The sequence below is a fragment of the Bubalus bubalis genome, chromosome 10, assembly GCF_019923935.1.
Source record: "Bubalus bubalis isolate 160015118507 breed Murrah chromosome 10, NDDB_SH_1, whole genome shotgun sequence".
In the NCBI taxonomy this organism is placed as follows: Eukaryota; Metazoa; Chordata; class Mammalia; order Artiodactyla; family Bovidae; genus Bubalus; species Bubalus bubalis.
The window spans coordinates 82,224,013-82,241,473 of record NC_059166.1 but is presented as its reverse complement, the minus strand read 5'-3'; the positions used below and the strand labels follow the sequence as shown (position 1 = coordinate 82,241,473).

Genomic DNA, 17,461 nt, shown 5'->3' with positions numbered 1-17,461 from the left:
TCCTAAACTTCATATAAATGGAATTCAGAGTGTATTTCACTCATCATTATGTTTATAGGATTTATCTCTATTGTTGTGTGTAACAATAACTTATTCTTTTTTATTCCTACATTAATATATACAATATATCTATTGCACTGTTAATGAACATTTATAATTGAGCCTCACTCGTGAGCCTTTCATTAGTTTTAAAAAATGTTTGGCCATTATCTCCTCAAAACTCCTCCCTGTTCTGGGATTCCAATTATATGTTTATTACTTTTTTAGATCAATTTTTTTATTGGGCCCCACATGTCTCTTTCACTCTGTCCTGTGTATTCCATTATTTTTGCTCTCTGTACTTCAGTTGGATATTCTCTATGGACTTATCTTCAATTTCATTTATTCTTTGTCTTCTGTGTCCAGGGTACGGTTAATTCCATATAATGAATTAATTCTTCTAAGATTAATACTGTAGAAATCACATTTTTTTCTGCTTCTTTAGAGCCTAGTTATTGTATATGATATAGTCAGTGTGAAAGTATTGCAGATGATATTATTTTTCCCCAGGGAGGATTTACTCTTTGCTCTGTTAGATAAGGAATTGTTGTTTGTTTAAGTCTTTATTGAATGTGTTACAATATTACTTACATTTTATGTTTTGGGGTTTTTTTTTGGCCATGAGGCATATGGATCTCAGCTTCTCCACTAGGGATTCAACCAGCACCCCCTGCATTGGAAGGCAAAGTCTTAACCACTGGGCCACTAGGGATGTCCCAGGAGTTTTAAAATATTTGTGGCTTCACCAAAGGCTCAGCAGTAAATAATTTGCCTACAATGCAAGAGACACAGGAGATGCAGGTTTGATCTCTGCGTTGGGAAGATCCCCTAGAGGAGGAAATGGCAACCCACCCCAGTATTATTGCCTGGAGAGTCCCATGGACAGAGGAGCCTGGCGGGCTATAGTTCATGCGGGGTCACAACGTGTTGGATGTGACTGAGCATGCATGCACCTTGGATACACTGAAATAGAATTAGTTTTTCTGCTTTATTATCATTGAGGTATGGCAAGTAAAACAGATCAGATGATCAGCATGGAAAAAGTACTCGGTTATACACAGAGATGCCAAGAGAAGGGGGACATAACACAGCACTGGGGACCACACAAGGAAGTTCCAGGTTGTTCAGAAGGTAGAGGGAAGGGGACGCTGTGGGCAGGAGCCCTTTATCGAGGTTTCTACAAGAAAGAACTGGTAAGGGAGAGTAAAGTGGCTTTCAATTGGCTAATCTGCGTAATTTTAGCAGACTCTGGAGCATAGTGGCTGTCCCTAGTTGTTGGTACCTGGTCCCGGGATAATCAGGACAGGTGGTGGTGGCCAAGAGTACAAGAGTTCATTGGAGAAGGTGACTGGGGGAGTGTGATTGGTTAGTTTACATTTGAAAGGTGTGCTCTCCTGGGTGAATTTTCATTATCTTAAGAACTGGCTGAACTCTGGGAAGGGGCAGTCCTTTCAGGGTCTCAGCAAGGCCCCAAGATGTCAAAGCATCAGAATAAAGGAAATAAAAGATATGGCTACTATATCTTCTGTTACTGATAACTTCAGTTCAGGCAGAGATTGTGCTAACTTGAGAGCAGGTTGAAGTTTTAGAAAGACCCAGTTCAGCTCTAGTTTGTTCCTATTCCTAATGTTCTTCTAGGCTTCCCTTTGGAAATTTAAGATGAGCTCAATGGTCTCCCATCCCACATGGGTTCATAGGTTGGCCATTCATGTGTGTGTAACAGACTATGTCCCTCTAGCAGGACTTGATCTCCTCAGTACTATGAAAGTCACTCAGTCATGTCCTACTCTTCATGACCCCATGGACTGTACAGTCCATGGAATTCTCCAGGCCAGAATTCTGGAGTGGGTAGCCATTCCCTTCTCCAGGGGATCTTCCCAACCCAGGTCTCCTGCATTGCAGGCAGATTCTTTACCATCTAAGCCACCAGGGAAGCCCCTCAGTACTATGCTGCTGCTGCTGCTGCTAAGTCGCTTCAGTCATGTCTGACTCTGTGTGACCCCCATGGACAGCAGCCCACCAGGCTCCCCTGTCCACGGGATTCTCCAGGCAAGAATACTGGAGTGGGTTGTCATTTCCTTCTCCACCTCAGTACTGTAAGACAATGGAATACTTTGTTCTACCTGTCCAGCCAGCACTACAGACTCTTATATCGCAACCAGAATTTTGCAAATAGTCTGTAGGGGAGACTAAGCTTGTATTCTGGCCTCCTCTCCTTTCCCATGTTACACCAGTCCCTTGCCAGCTTCTTTTTTCCTCAGTAAACCTTCTCTGCTAGGAAAAGCTTGGTCCTCAGTCCACCATGCAAGTTGTTGATGCTCCCAGGAACAAAGCTGCTAGCAGAAGAGCTTTTTGTTCTCTGGAATTTTATTTATCTAGTCCTCATTACTTTTATAGCTTTTCAGTACCATTAATATTAGTATTTTTGCAACTTATTTTAATTAGTTTCAATGAGAGAATAGCATGTGACAGGCTACAATATCTCACCCAGACGCAGAAATAGGTGTAGATTATGTGTTTTTAAGGCTTCTATTGGAGAAGGCAATGGCACCCCACTCCAGTACTCTTGCCTGGAAAACCCCATGGACAGAGGAGCCTGGTAGGCTGCAGTCCATGGGGTCACTAAGAGTTGGACACGACTGAGGGACTTCACTTTCACTTTTTACTTTCATGCATTGGAGAAGGAAATGGCAACCCACTCCAGTGTTTTTGCCTGGAGAATCCCAGGGACGGGGAAGCCTGGTGGGCTGCCGTCTATGGGGTCACACAGAGTCGGATACGACTGAAGTGACTTAGCAGCAGTAGCAGCAGCAAGGCTTCTATTTCAAAGAAAGAATAAAAACAAACAAAGCAAAAAGAATAGATGAAAGTAAAGATGCAATACATTATAAGGTACATGAATTCAGAGTTATTGAGGAAAAACACACATGTTAACTAAATTTTTATTTTAATCAAATATATGTATAGGCTTTTCAAATAAGCATTCCTGGCTGTCTTACTTTGTTGGTTGAGTAACTCATGACCAACACTCTGATTTACATTCTTATCATCCTTAATTCTCATCCATGAGATAAAAGAGAAAGACTGTGAAGGACTACTGGCTTACTCCTAAGACAGAAACACAAAACTATTATCCATCTTTTCTTGGATATCATGTGGACTGTAGCAGCCATCTTACCATGAGTCAGAGGAGGAGGTCTTCAGGAGGCATGGCAGAGTGGAAATATAAAAAGAACCCAAGTCATGGGAAACTGATGGGCTACTAAGCCAAATTTGGTGTCTAACCCACCTCAGAACTTCCTGTTATATGAAGTATTTAAGCAATTGTTAAACCACTATGAAGCCCCATACTACAGTGAGTTCTAGTTAGGGGGTTCTTACAGGGATTTAAAAAAAAGTCAGTGGAAGGATGTTAGCTAAGGCGAGATAATAATCCATACTACATATTTTCATTGAATAAATTATTTTTAAGGCAGCACTAGGAGGACAGTAACTCAAGGTTATTGTCAGATTCAGATTTCACAACCTGTATTGCAATCAGTGCCATTTAAGTGACTAAAGCATTGAAATTCTGTTACTTTAGTAACTCTTCCATATAGAGTCATGGACTTGAAATCAAAACTTTTGGGTCCAAGATGAATGAGAAGAATAACAAGAAGCAATAATATTTACCACATTTATCAAATGCTTATCATGTAACAGATAATATGCTAAGCTTTGTGCATACATTATGTCACTTAATTCTTATAAGGTAGATATCATATAATGCCCATTTTTAAAAATAAAGAAATTGGCCGTTGAAAAGCTGGATTTTAGCCCCATATAAGGAACAAGCTGGATTTTGGGTAATGGAAGCATAAAGAATTTGAGCAATTCCTTCTGAAGATAACAATTATTTAAACTGGGAACAGTTATTAAAAATAACTAGTTCAGGGTTTGGAAAATTACCAAAGGTAGGCAGAAGCTTAAAAAGAATTTACTGTTGAGAAGTGTTACTGTACTGGGTAATAACTGAACTTGTGGCATCCTTACCTGGCGGGTGCTCCCCAATGACACATCCTCAAACCTGCACACAGAAAACTACACCTTGGCTAGAGTTGGCAGATGACAGAGTTAAGAGCAACAGAGTCTCTATACGTTTAAAAGTGTGTTAGTCGCTTAGTCGTGTCTGATTCTTTGTGACCCCCATGGACTGTAACCCTCTAGGCTCCTCTGTCCATGGAATTCTCCAGGCAAGAATACTGGAGTAGGTAGCCAGTTCCTTATCCAGGGGATCCTCCTGACCACATAGGTCGAACCTGGGTCTCCTGTATTATAGGCAGATTCTTTACCGTCTGAGCCACCAAGGAAGACCTCTATATATTTCAGGGGTCTATACATTTAAGGTGGAGAAGGCACTGGCACCCCACTCCAGTACTCTTGCCTGGAAAATCCCATGGATGGAGGAGCCTGGTAGTCTGCTGTCCTTGGGATTGCTAAGAGTCGGACACGACAGAGTGACTTCACTTTCACTTTTTACTTTCATGCATTGGAGAAGGAAATGGCAACCCACTCCAGTGTTCTTGCCTGGAGAATCCCAGGGGTCGGGGAGCCTGGTGGGCTGCCGTCTATGGGGTCGCACAGAGTCGGACATGACTGAAGTGACTTAGCAGCAGCAGCAGCATACATTTAAGGGGTCAATTTTGAAAGCATGAGAAAATCTATAGAAATGCTGCTATATAAATCTGCTCAAATTCATCTCTGGCTGGTAAATTATACAGGTGCAGAAGAGACATCGATGAAGACCATTCCAGACACATTTCTCCTCTAGCAACAAATACAAAGAAACTATATGAGACAAAATATAACTGTCTCCATACTGCAATTGGGGCAAACTCCGGACCCAAAAGATACAAAGAGACCAAAAAAACCCAATTGCCACTTTTGAGGCGCCTGGAGCAAATGCGCTACTGCACCTGCCCCTGCGTACACCACCACCTAAGAGGTGAGCAAAACACCTAAGCCACCCCTCCTTCCGGGACTCCTGGACACACCCCTACCCTCACCCCACTTAAGGAAAAGCTTGCCACCCCTTAGGGAGCGAGCCAAGAAGGGAACCTGTTGTTTGTTCTCACCCCCTCCCTCCCCAATAAAGTCTTGCCTGGATTTCTTGTCTGGCCTCTAGTCAGTTTCTATTGATTGGCCAAGGTCAAGGATCCAGGGTAACATTACTACCCTCCTCTCAATATTAAGTATCTTTTATAAAGATGATTGAGTTTGAGCTTCCGGAAAAGGATTGCTTTGAAAGAGATATTGGGAGGGGAGCTTTGGTGTGTTTCCTGAAGAAGTAACCCAGCGATCTAACACAGAACCTGCAGCTCAAGAGCCGCCTGGGCCTGTGTCCTCAGCAAGAGTCCCTGGGGGCTGAATTAGCATGCAGCCCTCTCTGCTGCCTGTTTCCCTCTCATGTCTGCTGCTGCTGCTGCTAAGTCGCTTCAGTCATGTCCGACTCTGTGCGACCCCATAGACGGCCTCCTACCAGGCTCCGCCATCCCTGGGATTCTCCAGGCAAGAACACTGGAGTGGGTTGCCATTTCCTTCTCTAATGCATGAAAGTGAAAAGTGAAAGTGAAGTCGCTCAGTCATGTCAACTCTTAGCGACCTCATGGACTGCAACCTACCAGGCTCCTCCATCCATGGGATTTTCCAGGCAAGAGTACTGGAGTGGGGTGCCATTGCCTTCTCCGCCTCTCATGTCTAGACTCTTCAAAACCACATCCAGGAATCTATGGCTTTGGTCTTTATTGCAATATCAAGACACCTGCATGTTATGAATGATTTAACCAATAAAGTTATGTTCGGTTTAAGAGGGGGGGAAAAAAACCCACATCCAGAAAACTTGGGTTGAAAAATCTCGGGTTCTCTAGGAATTTGAAGCCCTGCAGGAGAACCAGGGCCAGGTTCCCTGCCCTGTGTAGGGCCCGCAGCCCAGCAGGAGACGCAAAACCTGCCAGGGGCTCCCACCCGCGCTGCTGTTCGCTTTAGAAGGTCCCCGGGGGAAGGAGCCGATGGTTAATTCGCTTCCATTCGTTACACGTGCTGATCCTGATCGCCTGTCTCGCTGCCTAGGGACGAGCTTCATGAGAGTCGGCCTTTTCCCAGGTGACGAGCTGCCTTTCCCTCCCTGCCTTCCTCGTGGTACCCGTGTCTGGATGTTGCGGGATCGTTCACACGTGGGCGAGCCAGACCGCCCCATCTGCCCCAGCACAGACAGCAAGTAGCCCCCGTGACTCCGAGGCTCAGCCAGGTTTTATTAATTGAACCTGAGCTTTCTCGAGAGGATTTGCTGGTTCCAGCATCCCGCGGAAGGCTGGCTCGGGACAGTCTACCCCCTACGCCTGCTCCGACCAGGGAATCCAGAGATGAGCGCCTTGGAGGGACCCCACAACCCCGTGGCAGCGACCTTCAGCATCCTGTCTTCGCCTGCGCAGCGCCCCCCGCCCGGGAGGTAGGTGTTTTTCTGTTTCCTTAATCTCGGCTGCCAGACGTGACGGGGCCCAGGGCTGATGGTTTGCCCTCCGAGAGGACCTGCCAGAGAGAACCCAGAAGGGGGCGGCTCAGGCCTGGGGTGGGGCAGCCTCGGGTTTGTGGGGACCCCGCCCAGCTGGAGACAGCGGGTCATTTGTATTCCTCATGTGTTCGAGAAGGAGGCTGGCGTTTTTGGAAACACTCCCTGAGAATGTGTTCTTGAATTAAGTGCTGTCAGTTGCATGCTGGACTTTTCTACCTTACCTCCTGGCCAGCAGAGAAGTTCTTCAAGAGTGTGTGTGTTCAGTTAAAGATTTTTGGATGGGCCTCCCATCTTGGAGGCTCAGACGGTAAAGCGTCTGCCTGGAATGAGGGAAACCCGGGTTCCATGCCTGAGTTGGGAAGATCCCCTGGAGAAGGAAATGGCAACCCATTCCAGTATTCTTGCCTTGAAAATTCTTGCCTTAAAAAAAATAATTAAAAAAAAAGAAAAAAGAGAATTCTTGCCTTGAAAATGAGGAGCCTGGTGGGCTACAGTCCATGGGGTCGAAAAGAGTAGGACAGGACTAAGCGACTTCACTTTCACTTTCATCTTCAGTTCGGTCCCTTGAGATAGGTACCAGCATTATTCCTTTGGCTGAGAGAGTAGCCCTTGCTCCCACAGCCTCAGATGACCTGCCCTTGGGCAGAAAGTTGTGCTTTCTTTTGGAGAAAAGAAACTGGAAATGTAAGGTTGTTTGGGTGTTTGTGATCCTTATTTATCAGTCCTATAACATGGTGTCAACAACCTTCCATAGAACCATCTTGGGAAGGCCACTTGGGAGATGAGTGTCCTACACTCTTTCATCATTTCATTTAGTTAGAGTGGAATAGAATATAACAGAATTGTTGACTTGAATGGGTTCTTATTACCTGGAGCTTGCAGAATCAAGGAAAGAGCCTTGAATGGCTGGGCACAGAAACACCCCACGACCTGCAAGTGGCTCGCCAAAGTTGCCCGTGGCTGGTGACGCTCTGCTCACAGCTCTCAGCTGTTCTTGTAGGACCCAGGTGTTCAGGCTGGTTGTGTGGGAAATGCTCCTTATGGGAGGAAAGCTTGATCACTGCTGTCAAGCACCGTAGCACTCAGCTTGTCTGGGGTTTTCTTGTAAGAAGCGTGTGTGAGGAACTCTGTCCTAGCGTTTTCGCCCCTCTGGTGTTCCTGGTGAGCTGTTACTGCAGCCCGTAGGTCCACAGGTAAGCCGCCCTGAGCTGGCAGAGGCTCGTCTGCCCACCCTTGATGGCCCCCATCTTCGGAATGCAGCAAAATTGACTTGGCCTTCCTGACTCTGCTCCCGCCCCACAAATATCCCGGGATGTCGGTTCACCGTGACCGGGGAGGGCAGGTGAGGCAGTCCATGGAAAAGTAGCATAGGGGGTGGTGCTGGACCCTTGCAGGGGAGGCGTGGTTTGCAGTTAGAGCCCGTAAATGGGGCCAGGAGCACTGCAAGATGCTCATGGTGCTCATCTGTCGTGGTCTCTTGTCTTCCTGGGCAGCTCAGGGGCGCCCTTCTGGGTGGTGAGTGGTTGGTGTCTAAGGGAAGCTTGCCCTGCTCCAGGCTACCATTTTTGCTCTTACTTTGAGGGACAGACGAAGTGAACTCGGGACTGGAAAATTGGTGATGTGCAGGGAATGGCTTACTGGAACAATAAGCCCAGGTGGTCCCTGTGACCCAGTGATTATTGGGCCCAAGGTGCTGGCTTGAGAGAAGGGTGGGAGATGGAGGCTCCACTTCACTCATCTTCTGTCTTGCTGACTAAAACAGACCGAATTTTCAATGAAGTATCAGCCTTGGTTCGCCATGCCATTCCTGAGGATCCCAGGCTCTGGGATTTAGCAGGACGGCAAGAAGGGCTGGGCTGCGTGAACCTGGGCCAGGTGAGGCAGCCGTGGCCGTGCTGGCTGTGGCTGCAGGAGCCGCAGGAGCCACACCCGGACCTGCTGGGGACCTCAGAGGACCTCTCTGCACATCGACGGTCGCTACCTGCCCCCACGCCCAAGGGGACTGTGGTGGGCACTGGGGGGCCATGTCCTGGGTGCCTCTGCCTGGCCAAGTGGGAGTAGGAAAAAGGGGCCAGTGGATGTGGCCAGGGCCACCATAAAGGGAGAGAGTTGGCTGTGAGTTCAAAAGGCTTGGCCTGTGTTTACAGTCTCCTCTTAGCTTAAAGTTCCCCATGTGTGAAAGAGATGAGTTGGTGGGTATTGATTTTCCTGGCTAAGATTAGTCTTGTTTGCCTGTGGGCCTGCCTTTCAGGTGCAGTCAACTCCTGGGGTCAGGTAGGCAGCACCGGAGATGGTTGGCCATCTGTCTGTCTGTCTGTCTGTCGTGTCTCACCTCCAGGGACCAGAAGTGCGGCACCCCTGTGTTTTATCCCCAAGTCAGTGACTCTGTTGTCCCTACTAGCATCTTTCAGAAAAGGCCACCAGAGACTCCTGATGCTAATTGTGCTGAAACATTTTCTGTATGTATGGAGTTCTGTAAATATGATGGGGTCACATATAAAAAAGTCATTTTGATTTGGATATGATATTGATTTGCTGCACATGAAATGGGAATTCAGAAAAATCCAAGGACTCTAATGAATCGTAAAGACTTAATGATTCATACTGTATAGCGAGATAAACCACTGTAGCTTTTTACCGTATATGCCTTTCCATCATATGACCAGTAGCTTCTGAAGAAAACCAGATGATTTCTTGCCTAAAAGAAGAGAGATCGTGAGCTCTGAGAATTACAACTGAATTCATATAAACGATCTTTGTGTATGTTCATATGAAAGCTGTCAACAGCAATGACAGCTGAACATCACAGGTGAGCTGAACACCTGTCTGGGGCCTGTGCAGGTAAGAGTGTAAAGCAAGGTTCTTGATCTCAGGACCTCATAATCTCGGTGCGCAATAAGGAAGATATGTATGAAAGTCCAACTGTAGATGAAGGTCTATACACTGTGCTGTCCTTAGTGTCTTACATCTTCATCTTGAACGCATGCATATATCTGAGCTAAAATATTCCAGTTTATTTGAAAAAATATTTGCCAGCTTCTACATCAATGAAATACCCCTGCTTTCTCTCTACCCTCCTCCTCTTCCTGAAATGTTCCTTTCTGGCTCAGGGAATTTTAATTGTCTGATTTCTTGACTAGATCTTTGTCTACTGTCTTTTTCTCTCCAACCACTTCCCCCTTTACTCCCTGCCCACACATGTGTCAGAAGATAAAATATATTTAGAAATAATAACACCTCCTCTTCAGAGAAGAGCGTAGTATGTTCTTCAAAATATACTCTTGTGTCCCAGGTTTGGTGTTGATTTTTAAATGCAGAATCATCAGCCAGCTTTCCAAAAAACCATTAGATGCTTCCATGCTTTCTTTTTTTAAATAAAACATAAATGCCATTGTGAATTGATAGCATAGCAGTTGTACATGGAAATTAGCTGTACATGGAACTCTAAGAAGCCTGCAAGTTTAGACAAAAAGCACGTAGAGGATATCATTTCTAAATAGGCAGTTTTCAACATGGATAATTTAGACACTTCAGCATATGAAATGTGATGTAGAGAATTACTTAGACTAAACTGTAACCCAAATGCTAATCTATATCACATGACACAGTGGTATTCTGACCCAGAAGCCCATAATCCAGTTCTCTGTATCCTGGTCAACAACCAGTGCTTTATAAATTTGCATATGCATCAGAAATGGCTTTCTGTAAGTGGAAATAGTAGTCTGTTGACTAGTAAGATGAAAGTTAGAAATTAACTTCCTTGACGAAACTTCAAAATTGTGAAATGGCCAAAAATTATTTTCAAAGTGTTCTCTACCTTTAAATGACTCAGGTAAGAGAACCCAAGGAGGCCTGTGCCCTTTAGCCTTACAGATGAAAGTACTGCTGTGTCCAGCTGTGAATGCTGGAGAATTCTGTTTCCTGGAAGGCTGCAGTGGTCACAGGGACTGTTGGCCAAGTTTTCAGTAACCGGGTGATCTGTAAGGGTGGCAGAATCTTGCCTCTGGAATCTGGGCCTGCGTCTTGAATGACCCTCCTTGAACTTTTCCGTGTCAAAGCACCTTTAAAAGGACTGAGAACTGAGATTTTCAGGAGCCCACAAATCAGGCTGGATGAAGTATTCCACTGACACTTGGGTCTTTCTTCTCGGCTTTAGTCACCGAGCGTGAAAGTATAGTTTGGTATGACATAATATAGTGTGGTAAATATTATTAATGATAGCTTGTACTCTGAAAGCACTCACTGTGTGCCAGGCACTGTACTATGCTGGGGTCAGCAAACTTTTTTTGTTTAAAAGGTCAGATAGTAAGTATTGTAGGCTTTATGGACCAACAGACAAAATTGAGGGTATTGTGTAGGCATTTATATAGCATTTTCCAATGCAATTATGTGTAGGTACTTATATAGCATTTTCCAATGCAATCATTTAAAAATGTAAAAAAGCCTTTAGCTCATGGATCATAAAAACAAACAAAAAAACAGGCTACTGGCTAGATTTGGCCCATGAACCATAGTTCACTGATCACTGTTCTAAGGGCTTTACATATATTAGCTCATTTAATCTTTTCAGTCACCTCTGAAATAGGTACTGTCATATTCCCCCCATTTTAGGGATAAATAGAAGCAAAGAGAAGTTTACTTTCTGGGGTCAGACAGTTACATTCTGTTAGTACAGTGTAAATAATAGAGCCTCAGTTCAGCTCAGTTGTGTCTGACCCTTTGCAACCCCATGAATCGCAGCACACCAGGCCTCCCTGTCCATCACCAACTCCCAGAGTTCACTCAAACTCACGTCCATCAAGTTGGTGATGCCATCCAGCCATCTCATCCTCTGTTGTCCCCTTCTCCTCCTGCCCCCAATGCCTGCCAGCATCAGAGTCTTTTCCAATGAGTCAACTCTTCGCATGAGGTGGCCAAAGTACTGGAGTTTCAGCTGCAGCATCAGTCCTTCCAAAGAACACCCAGGACTGATCTCCTTTAGAATGGACTGGTTGGATCTCCTTGCAGTTCAAGGGACTCTCTAGAGTCTTCTCCAACACCACAGTTCAAAAGCATCAATTCTTCGGCACTCAGCCTTTTTCACAGTCCAACTCTCACATCTATACATGACCACAGGAAAAACCATAGCCTTGACTAGACGGACCTTTGTTGGCAAAGTAATGTCTCTGTTTTTGAATATGCTATCTAGGTTGGTCATAACTTTCCTTCCAAGGAGTAAGCGTCTTTTAATTTCATGGCTGCAGTCACCATCTGTAGTGATTTTGGAGCCCAAAAAGATAAAGTCTGACACTGTTTCCACTGTTTCCCCATCTATTTGCCATAAAGTGATGGGACCAGATGCCATGATCTTCGTTTTCTGAATGTTGAGCTTTAAGCCAACTTTTTCACTCTCCTCTTTCACTTTCATCAAGAGGCTTTTTAGTTCCTCTTCACTTTCTGCCACGAGGGTGGCGTCATCTGCATATCTGAGGTTATTGATATTTTTCCCGGCAATCTTGACTGCAGTTTGTGCTTCTTATAATGATTATTTTTCTCTATGTACATATTCTTCTTTGAAAAGCCCAAACACACTACAGAAAAAGACATTGATTGGGATGTCCCTCTAATGAAATAATCTGTTTCTGACACCAAAATGCCCAGTCATTGGCAAGTATGCGGGGGAGGGGGGGGGGGGCGGGGGCGGTGTCTGTTACCGGATGAAAGTTTGGACACAGAGGTCAAGCCTTTTCTCTACCTGTGCCCAGTCTTAAAAACCCTCTCCGCCTCCTTACCTTCCCTAATCTTCTCAGCTGTACAAAGAGCCAAGGTCAGGCATTTGGTGACAATCAAGCCGCAGAAAACAAAGAGCGAAGAGCACAGTGTTCCCTGTCGCTGGTAGGCAGGAACTCTTACTCCCTCTGTAAAATAATGAAGCTTTTATCAAGGGCCTCCTAACACAAATAACAACTGAACATTTATGTCTCCGGATGGCACATTGCAGCCATTCATCTCTGCCTAACCTGCTGATTCATGCAGAGCAGTAGTCGAAGCTAAATTATCAGTTTGTCTTTCGACCTTGCTGATAATATCAGCCGGATACTTGGGACAACGGATGATACGCACTTATGCGTGGAAGAGAAGTTGAAGCTTGACTGTCTCTAAAAGGAAATGTCACAGACGGAAAAACGCAAAGATTGCTTTGGTCCCGAGCCTCTGGCATCAAAGAAACGCTCTTGCTGGCTAATGTTCTGAAAATGGTGGATGCTTTTACTGGCTAACGGGGCAATGATTCTCTGATACGGGTGTCATTTTTCCTGGCTCTTTAATCTGTAGCAAAGTCAAATGGAAATAGTTTTGTGTGTAGGCAGGAGTCATAGGACCCTTACTTGAGTAATCATCACCCTGGGAACATTTCAAAACATTAATGGCTTAGAACTTTCCAATTTTCTGAGCATCCCTTATTTGGCAAGGCGAGGCAGTGAGGGTTCTGGCCAGATTATAAACGGCATTCTGGATATAAAAGGGAGTTACCACTTATTCCATATGAGGATTTCAAACTTAAACCATTTCAATTACTCAACGGCTAGTGGGACTTGAATGCCTCCGAGCAAAAAATATTAGGTATCATAACATAGCCAAAAATTCAATGTCATGTTTCTTGTCTATGAACATAATACTAAAATTACACTAAAATCATGGTTACCATCTGGGTTCAGCTGATCCACAAGATTAGCAAAAACAAAGTGTTATGTGGTAAAAGTATGTGAGTGCTAGAATAATGTTGTTGCTGTCCAGTTGCCCAGTCAAGTCTGACTCTCTGTGACCCCATGAGCTGCAGCACGCCAGGCCTCCCTGTTAGAATCATAAGAATCTGTAATTTTTTAGGTCAGAAACAGCTGAATCTTGTTTAACCCACTATAAAGTAATAGATTTCTGGCTTAACATATGGAATGTTTACTATATTATTATTAAAATTAGTTTGGGAGGCTTTCTTGCATACTGCTTTTCTGTGAATTCCTTTTCTTTTTTGATTGGTTTACACTATTATATAAGTTTCAAGTGTACAACATAGTGATTAACAATTTTTAAAGGTTTTATTCCGTTTATAGTTATTGTAAAATACTGTCTGTATTCTCTGTGTTGTATAATATATCCTTGTAGTTTATTTTATACCTAAATAGTTTGCACCTCTTAATTCCTTATCCCCACCTCCCTCGCCCCACTGGTAGCCACCAGTATGTTCTCTATATCTGGGAGTCAGCTTCTTTCTATTATATTCACAAGTTTGTTGTATTTTTTTTAGATTCACATGTAAGTGATATCATATACTATTTGTCTTTCTCTAACTTATTTCACTTAGCATAATACCTTCAAAGTCCATCTGCATATGACAAAATCAGTTTCATTTTTATGGCTGAGTAGTATCCCATTGTGTGTGTGTGCATAGGTATTAGTCACTCAGTCATGTCCAACTCATTGCAACCCCATGGACTGTAGCCCACTAGGCTCCTCTGTCCATGGGATTCCCTAGGCAAGAATACTGGAGTGGGTTGCCATGCTCTCCTCCAGGAGATCTTCCTGACCCAGAGATTGAACTGGTATCTCTTATGTCTCATGCACTGGCAGGCAGATTCTTTACCACTAGCACCACCTGGGAAGCCATACACACACACACACACACACACACACACACACACATATACATATATATGTGGTAGCTCAGCTGGTAAAGAATTGGCCTGCAATGCAGGAGACCCCAGTTCAATTGCTGGGTAGGGAAGATCCCCTAGACAAGGGATAGGCTACCCAGTCCAGTATTCTTGGGCTTCCTTGGTGGCTCAGATGAATCCACCTGGATGCAGAAGACATAGGTTCAATCCCTGGGTTGGGAAGATCCCCTGGAGGAGGGCATGGCAGCCCACTCCAGTGTCCTTGCCTAGAGAATTCCATGGACAGAGGAGCCCGGTGGGCTACAGTCCATGTGATTGCAAAGAGTTGGAGATGACTGATCAACTAAGTGCACACACACACACATATATGCCAGCTTCTTCATCTGCTGATGAACACTGAGGTTGCTTCCATGCTTGGCAATTTTAACTTGAGTACTTTGACTGTAGATAGCACCCTACTGCCTAAAACGCTTAAGACCTGAAACCCCTAACACTTCTACAAGAAACCGTGCTCACTTTCTCAGTTCTGTGATATCCCTGATGTCCAGTGGACATTTACACTGGGTTTACATACCCTCTGCTTGCTGCTGAGTAATGGGGCACGAATCACAGCTGGTGAAGGGGTAGGAATGTCTTTGCTGAGTGCCCCTGAGAGCCACAGAGACCCCATAGTCACATGGCTTCTGGAGGGAGAGTCTCTTGGACCCACAGCAGATGGAAACTTCCAGGTGGGAAGTCCACTCTACACTGTCCTGCCTGAGACATCTGTACAGAGGATGACAAAATGGGCACTAACATCTCACAATGCCGCATGCAGTTAAATGAGCTCAAGTACACTCTCATCCTAAATATGATATTGCTCAAATTATAAAGTTACATCGCTTCTTCCCTTCTGGTTGATAATAAGAACTTAAGCGAGAGTTTTAAAGTACCTACAAATGATTTTCATACCCTTTCACAACAAACAATTATTAGCTACTTCCTGTGTCCCAGACTCTGCCAGGTTCTCATATGTCATCTTTTCCTCTCCACAACTCAGTGTAAATAACAGGGCAGGGGTTAGAACCCAGGTTTTCTGAACTAGATCCAGGGGGACTCAGGTGCCACAGTGGCTTTCTGACCTTCTTTGGATGTCTTTCTCAGGGCCGTTTAGTAGACATTAGCTAATATGTTTTGTAAGAGGAACCGATTTGGTAACACAGAAAATGAGAACAGCTTGCTTTTAATTTCTTTGGGAGAGATTGTGTGAAATTAAAAGCTCCTACACCAGGCTCAATGACACTTTTCCCTTCGGCAGTTAGTGTAAGCAACCCTGAATGGGACTGTCCAGAGCGATTATTTTCTTGAGGAGGAGGAAACAAGACAAAGTTCATGATAACCCACTCCTGACAGGTCAAACTCAGCCACCCAGCTTGACTTCCCTGGGGAGAACCTGCGTCAAATTGAACACACATATTTACTTACTCAGACTTAAAGAGGAAGCAGAGCCTCCTTCCCGCAGGAGTTGCCGCCCTGCTCTGGAGAACTGGGCAATCACAACTCCAAAGCAGTGACCACAGGAGCAGTGTCATTCATTGGAATGGCAATTAGACGTTCTGATTTAGTATATTCTGATTTAATACTATGCTATAGTTTATTTGGGCTCCCCAGGTGGTGCAGTGGTCAAGAATCTGCCTGCCAGTGCCAGAGATGCAAGAGACATGGATTCAATCCCTGGGTCAGGAAGATCCCCTAGAGTAGGAAATGGCAACCCACTCCAGTATTCTTCCCTGGGAAATCCCATGGACAGAGGAGCCTGACAGGCTACAGTCCAGGAGGTTGCAAAAAGTCGGATGTGACTGAGTTCCCCAAACACACACACTATCGTTCATTTAACTGTATCATAGAAAATATGTGGAAAATAGGTCTAGAAACAGGACAGCAAATATTGCATTGATTTTTTAAAATTGGAGTATGGTTGCTTTACAATGTTTTATTTTCTGCTGTACAGCAAAGTGAATCAGCTATATGTATACATTGTTGTTGTTGCCAAGTCGTGTCTGACTCTTTTGTGACTCCATGAAACCCTCTAGGTTCCTTCTGTCCATAGGATTTCTCAGGCAAGAATACTGGAGTGGGTTGCCATGCCCTCCTCCAGGGGATCTTCCTGACCCAGCAATCGAGCCCAGGTCTCCTGCACTGCAGGCAGATTCTTTACCTTCTGAGCCACCATCTGCTACTTAACTCCCTCAGTCACACATCAGTGAGAGCACAAGTGCAGACCTTCACCATGGTGGACTCCCAATCCCGCCCCCTCCCTGCAACTCAGCACATGGCGTTGCCTCCGACTGTCCTGGAACCTGCACCCAGCCCCACTGGAAGCCAGAAGAGATTAGTAGCCACTGGACCAAGGCAGGGGCATGGGCAGTGAAGAAACTGCCCTAGGGAAGCAGCGACATGGCAAGAAAAGGGACTATGTGTGTGACACAGGCTCCAAGCCACCAGCACATCCTCTGTGATCCCATTAGACTTCACTTGCAAAACACAAATTCAAGGATAAGATTATGAAGGATTTCAAGACAGTGATGACAGAACATTACACCCCAAGCCTGGAGCCCTTCTGAGCAGGTAGAAAGTGCAGGGGCAACAGTGATGTCCAGGAGGTGGGTCCCAAGGGTCTGGCTGACCCTCCAAGGAGCCTCCATATAGTGAGCAGCCCCGCTATCCACAAAGAGATTCCCAAAGCGGAAATGACGGCCAGAGAGCCACCACGCTGCCAAGAGGTAGCACTCCTAAATTTGAATTTAGCAGGAGACAAAATGACCACAATTATGGTGGCTCAGAGAGTAAAGAGTCTGCCTGAAATACAGGAGACCCGGGTTCAATCCCTGGGTCAGGAAGATCCCCTGGAGAAAGGAATGGCTACCCACTCCAGTATTCTTGCCTGGAGAATTCCATGGACTGAGGAGCCTGGTGGGCCACAGTCCATGAGATCGGAAAGTCAGACTGAGTAACACTGACTAACACTGAAGAGAAAAATGAGTTCAGGGATCTAAAATCTTTGCCTCAGGCTCAAGAATGTCCAACTAATTATTCCGATGATCTTGTAAGTGGAAAAACTTGTTTGTTGACAAGCTAAAGGGAAGGTACTTAATGAGAGCTCTAATCAGATAATCAGCACAGAAGCCACCAAATCACGAAACCCAAACAAACAAACAAGAAAGCATTATCTTATTAGCTGGGC

General features: G+C 45.0%; 1 pseudogene; it reads left to right on the top strand.

The window, feature by feature from the left end:
* Positions 1-5,689: 5,689 nt before the first annotated feature.
* The window catches only part of LOC102401357, a 52,460-nt pseudogene continuing 40,688 nt past the window's right edge, over positions 5,690-17,461 (top strand).